The sequence below is a fragment of the Jaculus jaculus genome, chromosome 6 (assembly GCF_020740685.1).
Source record: "Jaculus jaculus isolate mJacJac1 chromosome 6, mJacJac1.mat.Y.cur, whole genome shotgun sequence".
NCBI lineage: Eukaryota > Metazoa > Chordata > Mammalia > Rodentia > Dipodidae > Jaculus > Jaculus jaculus.
Genome location: NC_059107.1, coordinates 43,311,770 through 43,319,013, shown reverse-complemented (window position 1 = coordinate 43,319,013; position 7,244 = coordinate 43,311,770). Strand labels below are relative to the sequence as shown.

At 43.4% G+C, this 7,244-nt stretch overlaps 1 pseudogene; it reads right to left on the bottom strand.

Moving 5' to 3' along the window:
- Positions 1–968: 968 nt before the first annotated feature.
- On the bottom strand, positions 969–1,137 carry LOC101612765 (annotated as a pseudogene).
- Between the last annotated feature and the right edge of the window lie 6,107 nt (positions 1,138–7,244).

The window sequence follows — 7,244 nt, the reverse complement described above, 5'->3', positions numbered from 1 at the left end:
GCTTGCCCATACCACCCTCGTGCATATAAAACAACTTTACACTCTCCTTAATTGTTCTTTAAGTATTTCCATGTGCATGTCATTGTCAATTTGAGCCAACTGTAAACTCACTTCTTCGAAACAGTGAACTGAGTCACCATCATTTATACAATGCATAACCCACACAGGGGTTTCTGCCCATTTTGATTATGAGTTGGTATTGTATATGGAGATTAAAAGGTGTTGAGTTTTTTGTTTGTTTGTTTGTATTTTAGAAAAGCAATACCCCCTTGTGCCTCAGCCTCCCAAGTGCTGGGACACAGGGTGAACGGCTAGCTGTGCCTGGTGATTAAAAGATTTTGCTGGATTGTTTTTTTTTTTTTTTTTTTTTTTTTTTTTTGGTGTTTCTCGAGGTAAAGTCTCACTCTAGCTCAGGCTGACCTGGAATTCCCTATGTGGTCTCAGGGTGGCCTCAAACTCATGGCAGTCCTCCTACTTCTGTCTCCCCAGTGCTGGGATTAAAGGTGTGCACCGCCACGCCAGGCCTGTATGTTTGTTTGTTTGTTTTTAAAAATTATTTAAGAGCTACAGATGGAGAGAGAAAGAGGGAGAGGGAGAGAATGGGCGCGCCAGGGCTTCCAGCCACTGCAAATGAACTCCAGACGCCAGCGCCCCATTGTGCATCTGGCTAACGTGGGTCCTGGGGAATCGAGCCTCGAACCGGGGTTCTTAGGCTTCACAAGCAAGCGCTTAACCGCTAAGCCATCTCTCCAGCTCCTGTATGCTCTTTTATATTTTGCAGAACTAGGGATTAATTCAGAGCCTTATACAAGCTAGACAAGTTTTCTGAACTACATTCTCAGCCCCTATTTATTAATTTATTTTAAACATTTTTTTTTAATTGGAGGTTTCAAAATTTATTTAAGTACAAAGAACTAGCATGATCTTTCACTGGATGGACTTGGACTATTCCATTCTAGAAAGGCTGCTTAGTCCAACGTTATGAAGCCGACGTCCTGTGAGCACTGGCGGAAACACTGCCCGCACATGTTCAGCCCGAGCTTCCCGATCAGACCGTGGCAGTTCCAGCAGACGCGGCAAGAGCGGGAACCCTGGCCGGATTTTCGCGGGTGACTCGTAGAGCTGCTGGTGACCCATCTTGCCTTTAGAAGTCCAACGAGGGAAAAGGCTATTTTAAACATTTTAAAAAATACTTCATTTTTCTTTATTTATTTGAGAGAGAGAAATAGGCAGGAAGAGAGAAAGAGAGAGAAGGGGCACATCAGGGCCTCCAGCCACTGCAAATGAACTCCAGATGTGTGCACCCTTGTGCATCTGGCTTACGTGGGTCCTGGGGAATTAAACCTGGGTCCTTTGACTTTGCAGGCAAGCGCCTTAACCACTAAGCCATTTCTCCAGCCCTATTTATTTATTTATTTGAGGTAGGGCCTCATTCAAGTCCAGGCTGACCTGGAATTCACTGTTGTCTCAGGACAGCCTCGAACTCATGGCTATACTCCTACCTCTGCCTTCCAAGTGCTGGGATTAAATGTGTGTTCCACCATACCCGGCTGCTTTTATTTATCATTTATTATTTTTTCCTTTTCTTTCTTTTTTCTTCCTTTATTTTAGTTCCCCTCCCCACCACCACCAAGATAGGGTCTTACTCTAGCTCAGGCTGACCTGTAATTCACTCTGTAGTCCAGCTGACCTTGAACTCACAAGGATCTTCCTACCTCTGCTTCCTGAGTGCTGGTATTAAAGGCATGCAACACCATGCCCAGATTTTTATTTAGTTTTTGAGGCAAAATCTCATTCTACAGCTCAGGCTGGCCTCAAACTCACAGCAGATCCTTCAATTTCAGCCCCCCAGAGCTGAGATTACAGACATGAAATATGAGATACCATACGGTTCTTTTATAGCTTCTTGAAATAGGGTCTCAGGGTCTCATGTAGCACAGGCTGGCTTTGAACTCTATGTAGCTGATGATGACCTTGAACTCCTGATCTTTCTGTCTCTACCTTCAAGTATGTGTGTGTGTATACATATATGTATGTATGTATGTATGTATACATGGGGGGGGGGACTTACTATGTAGCCTGGAACTTGTTATGTAGGTTAGAAAGGTCTAGAAGGTGTGACCCTCCCACCTCAGCCTCCTAAGTGGTTGGGACAATAGGCCTACACCATCAGGCCTGGCTTGCACCGTAACATCTACAGCTATGCAAACCAGTCCTCTGAAAAAGACAATTTGAGAAATCGAATCTTGTATAAAATGAGCATCAATCAATTACCATTTAAGAAATATATTGTTGGTTTTTTTTTTTTTCCATTTATGTGAGAGAGAGAAAGAAGCAGAGAAAGAGGGAGAGAGAATGGGCATACCAGGGCTTCCAGCTGCTGCAAAGGAACTCCAGATGCATGCACCACCTTGTTCATTTGGGTTACATGGGTCCTAGAGAATCAAAACTGGGTCCCTTGACTTGGCTGACAGGCACCTTAATGGCTAAGCCATGTCTCTAGACCTCAATTACTATTTGAGACATCTCTTTAAACCAGAATCTAGTTCTCACTACTGCCAATAAGGTAACCCTGGCTGGCCTGGAACTCATTAAGTAGACCAAGCTGGCTCCACATTTGTGACAGTCCTCTTGCCTGCTTTTCAAGTGTTGGGATTACAGGTGTAAACACCATGTCCCACACGAAGTATAAGGTCTTTACTGATTTTTTAGGTTATTCTTCTCTTTTAAGCTTTATAACTTTGATCCATTTCTATTGCTGCCCACGACATGGAAAGATTTTTAAATTTTTTTTTTGTCATTTTTATTTATTTATTTGAGAGTGACATACAGAGAGAGAAAGAGGCAGATAGAGAGATAGAGAATGGGCATGCCAGGGCTTCCAGCCAATGCAAATGAACTCCAGATGTGTGCACCCCCTTGTACATCTGGCTAACATGGGTCCTGGGGAATCGATCCTCAAACCGGGGTCCTTAAGCTTCACAGGCAAGCACTTAACTGCTAAGCCATCTCTCCAGTCCCATGGAAAGATTTTGATTTTTTGTTTTCAGAGGAAAACAGTCCACGTGGGCTTGGTGGTGTGTGTCTGTAATCCCAGCGCTCAGGAGACGGATACAGGAGGGTTACAAATTCATTCTGTAGCCTGCCTAGGATATACATAATGAGATCTTACTTCAAAAAAGGCCAAAAAAGTTATGGAGGGGCTTGACAGATGGCTCAGTGGCCAAAGGCACTTGCTTGGAAAGCCTTACAGTCCAGAATCAAATCCCCAGTAAACACATAGAGCCAGATGCACAAAGTGGTACATGGGTCTGGAGTTCAAGAGGCCCTAGCACCCCGTTTCCCCTCTCTCTCCCTCTCTCTGCTTGCAACTAAATAAATAAAAATTAAAATAAGTTATTGAGGTTGTCAATAAAATTTTTTAAAAAAGGACAAAAAAGACCAAAAAAGGGAAAGCAACCCAATGCCTTTACTCACCCTCTAAACAAGCATATTTCTTGCCCACACTGCGGAGATTCAGTCCAGCAAGGGTTAACGCTACTCCCCATCTCTGCTGGGGAGCAGGCTGGATGGGGCTCCTCTTAAGATGGGCCCAGATGCCCGCCATGCTTTGTTGGTTATAATCTTCCACACCCAGAAGGCTCTGACTAGGTTTGACATAATCAGCTCACAGCCTCAACCTGCACCCTTTCATAAACAGGCCATTTTCACATCTTTTTCATGGAATCGGACAAGCGGAAAAATAATTAATGTTACCTCAGCCCAACAATGACCCTGGCTCTGATTCAAAAGAAGGCATGTTGCATAAACTGCCCTTTAATTGAGGTTTGGGGGCAGACCCCACATGCTCCTGTATCGGTTCTGCCTCCCTGGCCAAGGATGATTAAGGCTTTCCTGAGACTGAGGACCCAGGCTCACTGACTACTACCCAGTTTCAGGTTCAAAGAACTTCCGTGAAAGAATTCTGGTCTTGTATTTGGCAAGTGCAGACCTGTTGTTCCTGTTGGAGAATCCCCAAATATACTGTTGGTTGTTCCCATTTAACTGATAAAAAGTGACTTCCTTTTTGTGGAAGACACAAAATTGAGACTCCCCCTGCCCCGCACACAAAACTATATTTCAATACATTCTTTTTCTTTCTGCTGGGGGGAAAAAAAAACCATTTGTGTGTGTGTGTGTGTGTGTGTGTGTGTGTGTGTGTGTGTGTGTGTGTTGCTAAAGATTGAACCCTATCATGTAAGAGCTCCCACACTGAGCTATATCCCAGCCTTCTTGCCAGGCAGTGAGTGCTCTGTCATGAACTACATTCCAGCCTTCTTTTTTACTTTGTAAAATATTTTATATTTATTTACTTATTTGACGAGAGAGAGAGGGAGGGAGAGAATGGACATGCCAAGGCCTCCAGCCACTGCACACGAACTCCAGACAAGTGCGCCCCCTTGTGCATCTGGCTAACTTGGGTCCTGGAGAATTGAACCTAGGTCCTTTGGCTGTGTAGGCAAATGCCTTAACCGCTAAGCCATCCCTCCAGCCCCTTCTTTTTACTTTTTAGTTTGTGGTAGGGTCTCACTTAGTTGGCCAGGGTGGCTTTGAACTCACTCTAGTCCAGGCAGACCTTGAATTTGTTATCCTCTTGCTTCAGCCTCATGAGTAGCTGAGTTATAGATTGCACCATCAGGCCCAGCTCATATCTTCTTTCAATTATAGTAGTCTCTATGATCATACACTGCTGTTGTGAACCTAGAATGGTGCAGCCACTTTGAAAAATCTAGAAATTTCTCAAATGGTTAAAGAGTAACCATCTGACTGAGCAATTCTATTTCTAAGCATTATATCCAAGCTCCCATTGTTCATAATAAAAAAATGGAAATAGCAAAATAATTCCAAAGTTTACCAATGGATGGATCATAAATAAATTGTGGCATGTCTATACAGTGGGATATTATGTGGTCACAAAAAGGAATAGAAGCTGGGCATGGAGGAGTACACCTCTAATCGCAGCACTCCAGACCCAGGTGGAGACAAGCAGGATCAGATTTCAAGGTCACTATTAGCCACATAAGATCCTGTCTCGGGGGAGGGGGGGGAATTACCATGGGATACTTTTATAATCATGGAAAATGTTAATAAAAATTGAGAAAAAAATAAAAATAAATTTTAAAAACAATCCTGTCTCAAAAACACACACAGAGCCAGATGTGGTGGCTCAATCCTGTAACCCCACCACTGGGAAGTAGGAGGATCACCATAGGCTATCCTGGGCTACAGAGTGAGTTCCAGGTCAGCCTGAGCTAGAGACCCTACCTTATAAACCCAAAGCACACACTCACACCAAACACCCCCTGACCCCCAAAAAAATAAAGAAAAGGAAGGAAGATAAACCAGGCATAGTGGTACATGCCTTTAATCCCAGCAGAGGTAGGAGGATTGCTGTGAGTTTGAGGCCACTCAGAGACTACAGAGTGAATTCCAGGTCAACCTGGGCTAGAGTAAGACCCTACCTTGAAGAACAACAACAAAAAAAAAAGAGGAAAAAAAAGGAAGGAAGGAAGAAAAAAGTCCATTTAGGGTCTAAAGAGATGGCTTAGCAGTTAAAAGCACTTACTTGCAAAGTCTAATGGCCTAGGGTACTTTCCCCAGTATCCACCTAAACCAAATGCACAAAGTAGCACATGCAGCTGGAGTACATTTATAACAGCAAGAGGTGTGAAATGTCCATCCCTCCACTCTCCTGCTTGCAATAAATAAACAATTTTTTAAAAAAAGAAAGTCTAAAGTCAGATGTGGTGGCTCATACCTTTAATCCGTTGGGATTAAGTGTTGACTTTGGAGGCAAAGGCAGAAGGATCACCATGAGTTCAAGGATACCCTGAGACTACATAGTGCGTTCCAAGTCAGCCTGGCTAGAGTGAGACCCTACCTAGAAAAACCAAAAAGAAAAAAAGGCCAAGGTCTAGAGGCTAGAGAGATGGCTCAGCAGTTTAGGCCCTTGTCTGCATAGCCTAACAACCTGAATTCAGTTCCTCAGTACCCACATAAAGCCAGATGCACAAAGTGGCACATACGTCTGGAGTTCATTTATAGCAACTGGAGGCTCTTGTGCACCTATTCTCTGTCTTTCTCTGCTTGCAAATAAATAAGTAAAATATTAACAACAACAACAACAAATGGCATGTGAGAAGAGCCACTGCCAGTCCTCAGGAACAATTCTGTCGGGCTTTTTACCTGGCTCTCAGCATTGCCAACCTCGTGATGGAGTGGGCCTGGTGATGTGATCATGCAAGAGACCCAGCTCCATTGAGCATGTTCCTTCCCTCTTGTCTTTCCCTGGTCCTCTGAAAAGTGGACTGGCCACTATGTGTGGTAGCCCATGCCTGTAATCCCAGCACTGGGGTGGCTAAGGCAGAGAATCACCTTGAGTTTGAGACCATCTCAAGAAGATTAAAATATATATATATTTACTTACTCATTTCCAAGCAGAGAGGGAGAATGGACACACCAGGATCTCTTGGCACTGCAAATTAATTCCAGATACATGTGCCACTTTGTGCATCTGACTTTACATGGGTACTGGGGATTTGAACCCAGGCAGTCAGGCTTTATGAGTAAGTACCTTTAACTATTGAGCAATCTCTCCAGCCTCCAAAAGATTTGTTTTTTTGAAGTAGGGTCTCACTCTAACCTAGGGTGACCTAGAATTTGCTGTCATCTCAGGGTGGCCTCAAACTCAGGTCCTACCTATACTAGGACTAAAGGTGTGTGCCACCACACCTGGCTACAAGTGTTATTTTTTTTTTAATATTTCAGTAATTGCATATGAGATATCTTGGGAAGGAGACCAAACTCCAAATGTGAAATTCACTCATGCTTCATAGACAACTGATACACATACTGGAGGTAATTTTATGTCATATTTTTAGTGTGTCCGTGTTTTGACTGTGATTTCACATGAAGAGCAATGTGGAATTTACACATTGAACCTTTATGCTAACACTCAAAAAGTATTTTTTTAATTTATCAAACCTTTACTAATCTTTTCTTATTGACAGCTTCCATAATTACAGACAATAAACCATGGTAATTCCCTCCCCCCCCCCTTTATCTTTGCAACTCTACTCTCCATTACATGCCCACCCCCAAGTCTCTCTTTTCTTGTGATGTCATCATCTTTTCCTCCTATTATGATGGTCTTGTGTCGATAGTAGCAGACTGTGGAAGGTCGTGGATATCCAGCCACTTTGTGT